Source organism: Balearica regulorum, chromosome Z (assembly GCF_011004875.1).
Source record: "Balearica regulorum gibbericeps isolate bBalReg1 chromosome Z, bBalReg1.pri, whole genome shotgun sequence".
Classification (NCBI taxonomy): Eukaryota; Metazoa; Chordata; class Aves; order Gruiformes; family Gruidae; genus Balearica; species Balearica regulorum.
In genome coordinates this window covers 84309513-84323891 of record NC_046220.1, presented here as the reverse complement: position 1 = coordinate 84323891, position 14379 = coordinate 84309513, and positions in this window count along the sequence as shown.

Below are 14379 nucleotides of genomic sequence, written 5' to 3'. Positions count from 1 at the left end.
GCTGTGGGTCTGAGGACATCGGGCAGCCCCGTGGTGCTGAGGAGCCCCATCACACATATTCTTACTGTGCGTGCTGTCCTTGGGGTCGGTGCTGACCACCATTTCTGTGGTCAAGGTCACCAGGAGAAGCTTAGTGCTGCTCTGCTTCCCAGAGCATCTTCCTGGAGCAGCCCTCGCAACCACGCTGAGGGAAGAGTCAGAGGAGGGTGAGGACTGCGGTTAAGGGACCACACTCCATACCCAGATCTCCTGAGTCAGTTCCCAGCATCACCACCAACGTCCCGTGTCGCGCCGGGCGAGTTGCTTTACCCTCGGTGACGCCGGTTCCTGCCTTATAAAGCCCTTCTGTGGTCAGCTGTGTGGCAATGCAGAGCGGTGCTATGGCTTGGGGAGCTTACTAATGGTCTTTGACTTCTTCTGTTTTGAAAACACTGAGCCCAAAAGTTCCTTGAACCATTAGTCATCGAAGGAAATGGCAGTTTCCCAAAGCTGCTGAGAACCTTCCCAGGGCAGCTGGGAGAGGACAACCTCCCCCTCCCTATTGGGGATGCTTGGGGTGCATCTGGGGTGGCGTGTGGTCCAGGGAGAGGCTGAAACCAGACAATTCCCATGGAAAAAAACCCATCTCATGGGAAAGCTAACCTGTAGAGTGGCCACCCTGCAGCCATCCCCTCCAGGATCACCCACAGATGCTGCTGATCCCTCAGCTACCTAATGCCATTTACACAAGAACCCACTGAAGACACCAAAAAAATAATGTTCCGCCAAAGCAGTGGCAATTAGCCTCATCACTCATTAGCTAGGGTCTGTATATAATCCTTATTACTGAGCATGAGCATTTTCCAGCATCCCTGTGTGTTGTGGAAGAGCTTTCACCCACACTTTGCAGATGGCGAACCAAAATTTCAGGGATTTATCCCAAACCACCCAGGAGATTCACCCATCTCCACTGAGACGTTGGACCAATCTCCCCTCTGATGGGACCCAATGTTGGGTGACACCAATGGTCACAGTTCATCCTTCATCAAAGACAGGTCCCAAATTGTGCGTGGGGCAACATGATGCTCAGATGATACGCAGGCATTTGGGTTTGGTCATTGGGGTCTTCACATTCCTGCTTTTGCCACCACTTTGACTAGTTTTGAATTGCATTGACTCAACATTGCCCAGGATATTCTTACAAGCCCGAAATTAAGTGTGTGAGTGCTCGTTATTGTTTATAGCACATGGTCCATGGAATTGGCCCTTATAAATTTCTTAAAAGCAGTTGAATATTTTTAATTTTTTTTTTTTTTTTTTTTTGAAATATCCACCCAAGTTGAGTCCTAATCCCATCTAATGGCTGCAGAGGAGCTGTAACAAAAGATTAGCTCATGTTTAATGTCTGGTTAGTGCCTGAAAGGCATCTTGAAAATGTATAACACCACAGAAATGCTGAACAATCTTATTTTTGTTGTCAACGCTCCCCTTGAGCAATGCCCTTAAGCCTGACAAATGCTCACTGCAAGCGAAGCGAACGTCCTCTCATTATATTTGAACAATCAAATCTCATGCTCTGGTGTACAAAAAGCCCGCTGCGACGGTGCCTGGGCTAGCTGGGGACATTATTTTTTGCTGAGCAGCCCCATTTTTGAGTCGCCCCAGAATCTCTCATCACAAAGCCCAAATTTCTGCCCATTGCTCGATCGCTGCCTGCAGTAGCTGCTGCCATGCGAGGTGCAGCCTCCAGTGCCCCAGCAGAAAGATAGCGGATGGGGTCTTCCATCAGCATCCTGGGAGGGGACCTGAGCTGAGCTGCTTCATTTTCCTGTGTTTCAACCTTCATGAAGGGTGTTGGCAAGGGTTATGCTAAATCCTTGCTGAAAAGCCAACACTGGGACAGCAAATATTTTTAAGCATATTTTTTCCATTATATTTTTCCCATGTAGGGGGAGACAGCCCCATTCCCTGCACCCAGAAAACATCCCACTCCATATTCATTATTTTTCTGTTGCAGCCCTCAGATCATACCAATTGATCCCATAGCCATACCCACGTTTTTCTCCCCAAACAGCCCCAGCTCATGACATTTGGGGGAGCTGGGGTTGCCCGCGGCCGCACTCTCTGCGCCGCATTGATCGGCACGGTAATTCCTCCAGCGGCGCGGGGCACGCTGTGCATTAATCTGCTCCTGTTAGCTGTAATTTGATAACATTAATGCTTGGAGCCCAGCCTGCGGGAGCATATGGATGGCTTCCCACTTGCGACAGGCTCCTGCTCTTTCTCACGGCGCGCTGTGACGCAGGGCTGGGCGCCGAAATACATGCGGTTTTGGTGGGGGAGTCTCCTAATGTGGGTAATGCACTCAGGAAGTCAGTTGTGGGGGAAAAAAAAAATCAACAAAATCTTAGAGGAGGCGACAGGGGAAGGTCCTTTCCATCAGGCTGCCGTACTGCTCTGGGGTTAGAGTGGTGATGGACCCTCACAGCCATCACAGTGTCAGGTCCCAGTTAATTACAGTGAGCCACAGAGCTGACACGAGCAATAACTCAGTTCAGGAAAGACATGGAGCTGTTGGGGCAGGTCCAGAGGAGGCCATGAAGATGGTCAGAGGGCTGGAGCACCTCTGCTATGAGAACAGGCTGAGAGAGTTGGGGTTGTTCAGCCTGGAGAAGAGAAGGCTCTGGGGAGACCTTAGAGCCCCTTCCAGTCCCTGCAGGGGCTCCAGGAAAGCTGGAGAGGGGCTGGTGACAAGGGCAGGGAGTGACAGGCCAAGGGGGATGGCCTGAAGCTACAGGAGGGGAGATGGAGATGACATCTGAGGACGAAATTCTTTACACTGAGGGTGGTGAAACACTGGCACAGGTTGCCCAGAGAGGTGGTAGATGGCCCATCCCTGGAAACACTCAAGGCCAGGTTGGATGAGGCTATGGGCAACCTGGGCTAGTTGAAGGTGTCCCTCCCCATGGCAGGGGGGTTGAACTGGATGGCCTTTAAAGGTCCCTTTCAACCCAAAGCTTTCTGTGATTCTGTGAATAACAACGATGCAGATGAACTTGGTGATGTCAAACGTTGAGTGTCTCCATCAGGGTAGAAGGTCTCAGGCATATGGAGGAGCTGCTTGGTGAAATGAGGACAAATAGGCTGATGCTGCTGCTGATGGCAAGGCAGGGAGCTTACTCCCAGGCAGGATGGCAGGAGGGATGGTGATGTCTGACGGCATGGACCAAAGTGTTCTGATCTGATCCCCTTTGCACATCGCAATGTCTTCAGTGTTGCCTAGTCACTGCAAATGAGGTGGAAGAGACAGGAGAGCACAACCACATCTGCACCAGGGCCGGGCTGCCTCAGGGCTCCCTGCAGCCACAATAGGTGTAGGGATGTAGACAGGGATGTAATGACATGCATGCCAAGGGGGGATGTAATGAAGTGCATGTTAATGAGAGGAGCCCCCGTATTAACAGTCACCTCCCCCTGCTTTCCTGCCCCCCAGAAACTCAGAGAAAATAAGCTGTGGGTTGCCATCATGTTTTTATCAGCAGCTCTCCCGTCTCTCAGCAAGCCGAGCGCACGGGGAGGGCTGCTGTGGGTTCCACAGCGAGACACGGACACAGGGAATTTGGGTTACTCACGGCTTTGGCTGGGTGAGAGCATCCTGCAGCTGTGAGCTGCGTGCTTGCCCTTTCCCCATGGGACACGTGGCTCGGTGAGGATGGACTTTCTCAAGGTGGGACAATAGTAGTTGGTGGCTGAAACCAAGTAAGTTCTCTTAAATTTAAGGTCTGTTAGGAACAGCCCAGCCAAAACCTAACGTAGTTGGAAATACAGGAGCTGGAAGCTTGAATCCTTCAAGATCAATGATAAAACTGCTGTTGCCGTCGGTATGACCAGAGCACAAAGAAAAACCCAGCTGTGTTACAGGGAGTAATCATTCTCCTAAAGCAGTGGGCCACGCGGAAGAGTGATTTCTGGCTGTAATCCCAACAGCATTACACTCAGAGAGGGGACTGAGACGCTGCTACCGCAGAAGTTTGAACCTTCGTGTCTGTTTTATTTGTTTGATGAAAAATAACCGAGGGACAAATGGGAAAAGTGGTTCTTCTTTCTTCTAATATGTAAATGTTATCCCAGAAAATAATTTCTCTTCCCTGCAATAAATCTTGGGGAGGAACTTCTCTGATGGGCATTTCACCTCAGCTGTCAGCTGAGATAGATGTATGGGAAGATGTAGAAACAAAATAAAGAGATTTAAAAATAATCTAGATTCCATTTCTCTATCAGACATAATTTAAAGCAAGCCTAACCATCCACATCTCATTGCCTGCAGACAAAATAAGGTGTAACATATATCCCTTCAGAAGCACTTCAGATGATTAAGAGAAAGGTTTTCATAGAGCGTATTTCCTTGAATAAACACCAGCTCTCCTTCCCTGCTTCAGCACCGAGTACCCCACCACGGTGATCTCAGCATCTCACAAAATGAATTTCAGATGGAAAAAATATACTGGGGGTGCAAAAACGCGCCAAGGAAAGAGGCAAGGTAGGCATCGCAAGGTCTCCAGGGAGACCCACAGCCAGCGTGGTTTTCAAGCAAATATTAAATATCGAGCTCTGAATGGCCTCAGACACCCTCGGCCTGCAAAGCCCTGCCGAGGCAGAGCATCTTGCTTATATCATGCTTTCATATGGATGCAAGCTTGGATTTTAACCAAAGCGCTCTAATGGAGATTAAACGACTCCACAAGCAGCTGCTCTACGGTGATATTAAGTAGAGACTGGATAAAGTTATCAATTTAGATTGAGCTGGGGAAGTTCTGCTAATGCACTTGAACAACAAAGGTGCACAGATGGCAACTGAAATGCTTAGGGAACTTCTTAAGAAAAACCCAGCTGAGCCTTATAAACAAATGTCCTTTTTGAAAACCAGCATCTAAGGAGCAAGCGAGGGACTCTGTCTGAACTACTTTAATTAATTGTTTTTTGTTTTTTTTTTTTTCCATCAGGGACCTGCCTGAAATGTGAGATGTTTAAATTATCGGTACCATTGCAACAGCCACATGGCTGCAGGGAGTAAAAAGGGAAGGCAGGATTTGCATGTGGCCCATCAGTGCTGGTTAAGGAAATGGCAATTCTGTCTTTTCTAAAAAAAAAAAAATAGGGTAAAGAAACCAGCTTTATACAATTTTTTCCTGATCATTTCTGTGAGGCAGGGGTGTTTCTGAGCACACCACCTTGCATCCATTCGCAGAGGTCTTTGAAGCTGCCCAAACGCAAAGCATCAGGCTGAAGACCTGACGGAGGTTGCCTCCCTTGACACGCACACAACTAACGACAGAAGAAGGTGACGCAGCTTAGCTGATGGCTTTGAACTCACCCATGTGCCTTCCAATCGTTTAAATGGCCTGGTCAGATAAACATCAGCACCCAGGGATCACCATTAATATGCACAAGAACAAATGTTCCAGATTTTTAGCCTGTAACTTATTCAAACCAGTTGCTCAGGGAACGGGGCTCTTGCACTCACGTCACCTTCAAACCCGAAGCCTCCCGGGGAAGGGACTTGTCTGGCCCCGTTCACTTGTCCATGTGTTTTTATATACAAACAAGGATAATTGCTGGAGTTGAGTTGATCCTGTTTTTTGAAAAGTCTGCAAATGTGCTTCAGTGTCAGAGGAGCTGTTCCTCTGCGAGAGGTCATTAGCTGGTGACAGGGTGTTTATATTTTGCTGGGGAATTGAGCAGGCTGCATCGTCAGCATCCTTCCATCGCTGCTCCCCTCGTAGGTCGGATCTGCTCTCCTCCAGTCGGAGCACATGTTTCAATGCCACGTCCCCAGCAGTACCCGGGGGGATGTTGCCTGCTGTGATTCATGTGACCCTGGCCAAGCCCCTCCTTTGACTGTACAAAGACCTAAGGGCCACCAGCCTCTCCGTCGGGCGCTGCCAGTCTTGCTGCCTATGGCAGGGTTTGAGACCAACAGGGGACCCGAGACGTTGACAAATAAGTGCTGATTCAATGTAACTAAACTTCAGGTCTGTGGCTTACCAGGATATCCAGAGGTGGTCTGCAACGTGATCGTCACTCCCACCATGTGTTATCAGGTGGAATTGGCAATATGTCTTACTAGAAGTTCATGCCAGGAGACGGTGCCCTAAGGAAGGGGAGGAATGTTACACACATCCCAGTGTGATGTCCAGGAGCCCAGGCTCATCCCGCCTTCATCAGCCATCCCACACCAAGCTCTGTGCCCTCCAGCAGCAGGATGGAAGCAAAGGGCTGGAGGTTAGAGAGATGGTAAAACACTGCTGCCATTCACTCGATGGCCATATCACGCCTCGTGCAGCTCCTCCTTGCAAGTTTGACCCCAACCCTGGCACCTTTGGCCAACAGCAAGGCAGCTCCCCAAAATCTGGCATTACTGCCATGTTCCTCATCCTGATGAACCTTCCCACAGACCATTTAAACCACCACCAAAGGGAGGTTTGCACGAGGGCTCTCCTGGAGCAGAGACAGTTGCGGCTGAGCATTGGCAGCACCCCAGCTCTTGCAAGATCACCACCACCACCAGCAAGGGTGAGCTCTGATTTTCCCAGATGCCGGCAAGAAATGTTCTTCTACAGCCTGGGCCAAGCAGAGGACAACAATGACTATTCATTGCTACCGAGGCAGAGCAGATGGGAAAAGAAAGCGCTATCACAGGCAAATGCTTTAAGTGACGCAGGAGGAAAATAAATGAAAACAATGAGCAGGCAGCACTTTCAGATCACTAGTTTTCCATACATTGCTTGACTCTATTGAGCTAATTTTGTCCTTGGTCTGCATGGGAAGGCGAGTTCATCCTACATGCCTGAAATACAGCACCTTGATACAGACATGGGCCAGATTTACAAATATATTTGTTGTGGTTTGCACATCTGTAAGTTCTCTTAGGTCTAAGTTCTGGTGTAACCTGGTCTTTCCAGGGCATGAGACCTTCATTTGGTGGAGACCGATGGAGGGACGTGAAAAGTGGGTTCTGCAGACGGCCAAGAGGAAGAGTTTGCTGTTCCAGTTATTGTTTACCAGACTTAAATTACTCTTTATGTACTGGTATTACTCACCTTTGCAAATCCAACTAGTTAAGGGGAAAAAAAGAACACATTGACAGGCTCTTTGAAAATTGATTTTGATATACATTGAAATTATACAAGCCAACAGCAGAGATGTATGTTGACATTTCTGAAAGCCAAGTGACTTACGTAGTACATGACTGGGTTGAGTGGATAAAGGGGTCTGTGTCTTCATTGCTTAACCACAACCAGCCACACGCGGACAATAGGGACATTCTTGTTTTCTTTGGAAGCACAATAAAATTACTCACATGCTGGAAGAGAGTGCCATTATAATAAAAATTACTATACAGGCTGTGCCAGTCAGCTTGCCCTTAAAACCAAGCCCTACCATGCATCTTATTCCCTGACATTCAATTTAAAAAGTATTTCCCATTTCTTATTTGAACCTGGGCAGAAAATGCTATGATGTTAGGGAAGGTTAGGGGATTTTTCACTGTGCAAAGCAATTGTTCTTCTACTTCACAAACGGTCATGGGTATCAGCTTGGAGGCCTTACACCAAGTACTGCCCTATTTTCTTGAAACCTTCTCGATAAAAGGACTCCAACAGACCCCCCCAGTTTCCCAGCAGCCATGGAAGTAATGCACTGGGCGTTCCTGTAAACTGTTGCTATTTACATTAGATGCACTCCATAGGATAGGTGGAGACTTCTTCTCCCCCTCAAAAAAATGAATTAGATATTGACATTCAGCTTTTTCATACTTACAAACACATACTGATGTATCAAATGCAACATAATGGCCGTGTGCTGTGAACCTTGGCCCAGGCAAGGACTTCCCGAAGTCCACAGAGCTGCTCACTTAAGAACACTTGCAACAATGAGGACTCGGGCTCTGCAAGCCTCAGTGATTAACTTGAAACACAAACGGTTGAGATCAAAACTTTTCAGAAAGCCATTAAAGAAAAGGCTGGTGCCAAATCAATAAAAACGCTGTTTGCAAGACCAATTAGCCGATGTATGAAACAGAAAAGAGTGAATTGTGTATTCACCTTTCCTGGACTCATTTCTGGCACAGCCTAAACGTATTCTTTAACTGTCTGCCTGGGTACATTATTCACCTACACATATACTTCCATATAATCATATACTGGTGTTGGGGGAGTTGCACTTGTTCTTTAAAATACTTTTTGTATTGGGAAGAGGAGGACTTTCTTGTTGCGTTTTAATGCATCTTGGTTGCAGCACCCCTCTATGTTTCATGGCAAATAATTTCAGAGCAAGTCAGAGTGATGCTGGCCTTCCTCGTGTGCGTCTCAACTTGTGCAGGGCAACACCTGACACCTCTGATGCATCGTTGTGCATCAGGTCCTTGTTGGCAAAGAGTGTGGGCTGCTTGAACTCTGGGGACACCAAAAGTGCCTCAATCTGCAAAAGTTTTTGTAAACCAGCCCTTGAACAGTGAGACATGGGGATCCCCAGCATTGCATAGGGCTGGCGTCCTCTCTGCCCCCAAGGCAAGGCTCCAAGGCCAAAGAAGGACTGGGGGTTGTTTGTGGGTACCCAAAACGTTACCCCAAGGACCTGGACTCCGTATTTTTAAGACAAGGTTGCTTCTTCAGTTGCATATAGTCACATGTAAATTCTTTCTGCTTCTTTGCATGCTGAGCTGACCCAGAAGCTAATTCCTAGGGTATTTAGTGCAAATAAATGCTGAAAACAGTGACCCATCGTGTTTTGGTCTATTCCAGTGTGAACCAAATATGAAGATCCCTGCGCTTGCTCTTAAGTCATAATTGTTACACATGGAAAAGCCTGTGCACGTTTTAGTAATACGCATTGGTTGACCTGATCTTATTTGTCAGCTATTCTTAGAAAAGAAGAAAGGGTGTACAGTATTTTGGTGTCTAATTATGAGATCCATGTTAGTACTCCATCTGCTGTTCTTGTGTACTGACACTTACATTGCCATACATGTTTAAAAATGCCTTTACAATTTATCACCTGGTGAAGCAGACTGGTTGTGGTGGGTTGACCAAGGCTGGAGGCCAGGTACCCCCAAAAGCCGCTCTATCACTGCCCTCCTCAGCTGGACACGGGAGAGAAAATATAATGAGAGGCTCGTGGGTCAAGATAAGGACAGGGAGAGATGGTTCACTAATTAATGACATGGGCAAAATGGACTCGGGAAAATTAGTTTAATGTCTTACCAATCAAATAAGAGTCAAGTAATGGGAAATCAAAATCTTAAAACACCTCCCCCCACCCCTCCCATCTTCCCGGGCTCAACTTCCCTCCCCATTGCTCTCCCTCCTCCCCCCCAGTGGCACAGGGGGACAGGGAATGGGGGTTACGGTCAGTTCATCACACGGTGTCTCTGCCGCTCCTTCCTCCTCAGGGGGAGGACTCCTCACACTCTGCCCCTGCTCCAGCCTGGGGGCCCTCCCACAGGAGACAGTCCTTCATGAACTTCTCCAGCGTGAGTCTCTCCCATGGGCTACAGTTCTCCACCAACTGCTCCAGTGTGGTCTCTCCCACGGGGTGCAGACCTTCAGGAGCAGATTGCTCCAGCGTGGGTCCCCCACGGGGTCACAAGTCCTGTCAGCAAACCTGCTCTGGCGTGGGCTCCTCTCTCCACGGGGCCACAGGTCCTGCCAGGGACTTGCTTCAGCCCGGGCTTCCCACAGGCCACAGCCTCCTTCAGGTGCCTCCACCTGCTCCGGCGTGGGGTCCTCCACGGGCTGCAGGTGGAATCTCTACACCCCCTCATCCTCTCTCCATGGGCTGCAGGGGGACAGCCTGCTTCACCATGGTCTTCACCACGGGCTGCAGGGGGATCTCTGCTCCGGCGCCTGGAGCACCTCCTGCCCCTCCTTCTGCACTGACCTGGGTGTCTGCAGAGTTGTTCCTCTCACATCTTCCCACTCCTCTCCCCAGCTGCAGCTACACGGGTTTTTTTCCCCCTTTTAAACTCTGTTACCCCAGAGGCACTATCACTGTCACTGATGGGCTCGGCCTTGGCCAGCAGTGGGTCCGTCTTGGAGCCGGCTGGCATTGGCTCTGTTGGACATGGGGAAGCTTCTAGCAGCTTCTCACAGAAGCCACCCCATAACCCTCCCCTTACCAAAACCTTGCCACGCAAAGCCAATATGCTGGTGTACTGGTCAAGTCACTCTGAACAGCAGAGATGTCCTTACCTTCAGGGCACCAGTTCCCATCTTCTCCTTATTTGTGGTCCATCAGAGCAGTGACTCTACTCACCTCGGGGATTCCTGAAATGCTGAAAAGCCATTCAGCTTTTCTCTCAGGAAGGGGGCTCTGAGCACATGGGTATATCTTGTGCAAAGGTTCGTATGTCACAAATGATCATGGCTGTTGCTTTGTTGGGATTTTTTTCATTGAAGAGTGACGGGTGCAATTCCCAGCCATGCTTCGCAGAGAGCCTGCCATCATGAAAAGACATTCAAGAGTCTTGCACACACACCTAGGACGGGTTTGAAGGAAAATGAGTGAACCCTAGAGATGCAGCAATGGAATGAATAATCTAGTTCAGGATTTGGCAAGTGGACAAGGGCTTATGTCCGGAAACAGGGTGGAGGCATGACGGGCTGATGCCACCCAGCACAGAGGCAGGACTGCCATTTCTCCAAGAGAATGGGGTTTGTTTGCTCTGGTTGCTTTCCAAAGTCATTCCGATGCCTCAGAGGTGAAAAGATTTCAAGGAAACATTTGAGATGCTCATTCGGTCACATCCAAACCGTTTTTTTTTTTAAAACATGCCTCAGCAAAATGACTCGCTGTTTCACATGGGAAGGCTGTACAGTGCGTCAGAAGTGGAAAGTGCCGGAGGCAGAGCAATGCCGCGTGGATGGTGCTGAGTCCATCGGGCATCTGGAGCAGTCAAAGGCCAATGAGATTTTCCAATATCCTTTAACTGGTGCTAGAAGGAAAAATATGAAAAGTCTTTGGGGTGCAATATGAGCTGATTAAAAGAAAAATAAAACAAAGCACTAATTAACTGTGCTATTAAAGGTCCATTCACTTTGCTGGAGGAAAGAGCAACATCTTCTAGGATGGATGCTTGCTAATAAATCAGGAGGGCTTTGTTCATCTGCCAGCTCCCACACAGGCTGGCTGGGTGGTCTTGCTGTGAGTCAAATCTCTTTAACCTCAGTTTCTCTATCTGCAACATGGGGAGGAAAACTATGTATTCACCTCTCCCCTTCAGTGAATGTTGAACTCCAAAAAAAAATTTAAAAGAATTGGAAAGTGCTATAGAAATCCGAGGTGTTGCTGCTATTTGTTACACAGCAAAAGCCAAAGTTCCTGGGTGAGGAGTCCTTTTACCTTTCGTTATCACACAGAATGTTTTGTTTTTTTTTTAAGATAGAGGGCATCCAAGAGAGGAGGTATGTCAGCTGCTCCCTAAGGAAGAAGATGGACAAAACCTGCCAAATACTGAACAGGACCCCTTCCAAACTGGAGGAATTGGGCAGAAGTCTTCCATCAGCAGACTGATAATCTGCTGCCTAGAAAGGAAACTGACAGGAACTGCTTCAAAACACCTGGTACCACCGTGGATCTGGCAGGGTTTCCCACAGAGGTGCCATGATCCCAGGACAAAGAGGGCAACGCATGGAAATCAAAAGGCCATCATGACTCCAGCTCTGCCACCGAGGTGTGCTACGAGACACCGCGGCTGGGGAGGTGCTGGAGTACACAGGCTTTGCAAGAGGATGGAGAGATGTGGGCTGCAGCAAGTCCTCTTGCTAAGCTCTAGACCACCTCACGAGAGAGCAGAGAGAGGAAGAGCTGGTGGAAATGGCATAGGAAGAGAGATGAGAAGGTACTGAAGACATGTGGGGCTAAACCCAAACCCAGTGGATCGCTCCCAACTCTCTGCAGGAACAATGGATGTCCAGACATCATCAGGCTCATTAAACCAGATAGGGTTTCCCTGTGCTCGCTAAGGCAGGGCTCACTCAATTTCTTTATTAGTTTACAGTTTTTCCTGATCCAGTCTGGTTTTTAATTAATTGTTTTTTACCTTGGATTAAAGGGGTCCTACAGGAAAGCTGGAGAGGGGCTGGTGACAAGGGCAGGGAGTGACAGGACAAGGGGGAATGGCCTGAAGCTGCAGGAGGGGAGATGGAGATGGGATGTGAGGCAGAAATCCTTCCCTGTGAGGGTGGTGAGGCCCTGGCACAGGTTGCCCAGAGAAGCTGGGGCTGCCCCTGGCTCCCTGGCAGTGGTCAAGGCCAGGTTGGATGGGGCTTTGGGCAACCTGGGCTAGTGGAGGGGGTCCCTGTCCATGGCAGGGGGTGGAACTGGATGGGCTGTGAGGTCCTGTCCAACCCAAACCATTCCATGATGTAGAACAAGCTTTTTATGTAACAGCCCTTGCTGAGATAGAAAGCATGATAAATGGAGCCTGGGTCCTGCAATTTGGTATTTAGGTAGCTCTGTCAAGAGTGTGGTGAAGAATGTTGTAAAAAATGGTAAATCTGAACATCCACGGTGTCTGCCAAGTTAAAGGGCTGCAACTCAAACATGAAGGCAGCCATCCAGAGGGGACTGGATTTGTTTTTCAAGATAGCCAGTTTAGATGTAATTTTACCACCTTGTACCTTTGTATTCTCATGCTCTCTTCTTATAGTCCTCTGGGGAAAATTCTGAGATTGCATTTTGTTATTTTCCACCATCAATTCCATGATTTGCTAATGCAAACTGCAAGATGTCAGCAAACAGTAGGAACAGCAAAAATACTTATTTCGCTGCTGTTGTGAAAGTGTAGGTATAATGTATCTATTTACTGAATTACAGAAAATCGCTTTCCTCCTGCAGATGAGTGTTGGCAAAATTGGTCACTTAATTCTCAAAGACTGAAAGAAAGGTAACAGCAATTACTCCAATGTCATGGCAACACATGCCAGCGCTCTGAGGATCTCAGCATCTCCCCGCTGCAGTCCTCCCTCAGACAAAACCATATTTTTCGCAGCAGTTTAGCACTGAGGTTTCCTGGGAGCAGTGCTCCTGGGCAAGCATTACCTACGCTACCAGGTCTGATGGATTCGGGGGGCACCTCCAGCCAGCCCCATTTCGAACATCCCTCAGGCAGCTGCCTCTGCTCTGCCCATCTCAGAATTACGGTCAGCAGGTGTTTGACAGCACCTCCCTGCCTGCTATTAAAATCTCCCCCAAGCATGCACAGAGCTTTTCAATAGAGCAGCCTCTGCAAGAGCACAGGACCAACAATTTGTGCTGTCTTTGCAGCCATCTCGCACAATCAAGCGCTTTGAGGGGCTTTGCTGTGTGGTGTGACGATGGCTGTTGTGGGTGTGGGGGCTCAGGCTTTTGGCTTCTCCATGTGAGAGTAAATGTAAATTATCTTGCTATCCAAGTTAATCCTATGGGAATAGAATCCTTACAGGCTGTAAATTACACTGAATCTCTAGGATCTACAACTCGCCCTCCCAAAAAATCAGCTCTCTTGCCTTCAGCCAGGGCTCAGTCGACCATATGGGTGGAGTACGGGTGGATTCCCAATGATATCATGGAAGGATGTGGGTTTGCCTGCAAATTCCTGTGTCTTCTCCTGAGCTAATTTCACTCTTTGTTTACTCTTATCAGGACCTCTGCAGCCAAGAATTAATTAGCAGCACTGCCTTAGTACATCGGGGTCCTACCAGTTCAAGTCATTGTACGCACACAAAGCCAAGATCTGCACAGCTTAAAACATTTTTTTTAAAAGGACACCATTACTAAGCATTATTACTAGTAAAAAAAAATGGCTAATTATACCAGCAAAAATAAACACTTAAGTGAGGAATATCTCTCCAGCTTCACTACATAATGCAAGCAGTGGTAATGGTTAGGAAGAAGATGTTTTGGTAAGGACTTTGGCATTTTTTTTTGCTTGCTGAAGAGCTGTTCTGCTGCCCTCCATCATGCCTGGTACCCAGATAAGCCAGGCCAGACAGCCTCAGTTATTACTTTGCCTGGGGCTGTGGATTTTTGTTTTTTGTTTTTCTGTAAGAAGGATAGAAAGCATCCTAAACAGAGTGATACTGTATCCCAAGCATTAATGCACTTACTCGAAGTGAGACACGCAGAGGTTATTTGCTTCCTCTGTTTGATAAAATAAATAAATTGTGTGTAGATTAAGTGCTGTGCAATGAAGGCAGCATTGTACACAATATTCCCCGGCAGACGCTTACATTTCCTAGATAAGATACATGGCAGCGAAGGCTGATGAACTACAGGCTTTCACATGAAACTACTACTAACTATTATTACTACTAAAAATATCACCTAGCTATACTTGCTAAAATAAACATTTATATGCACAGA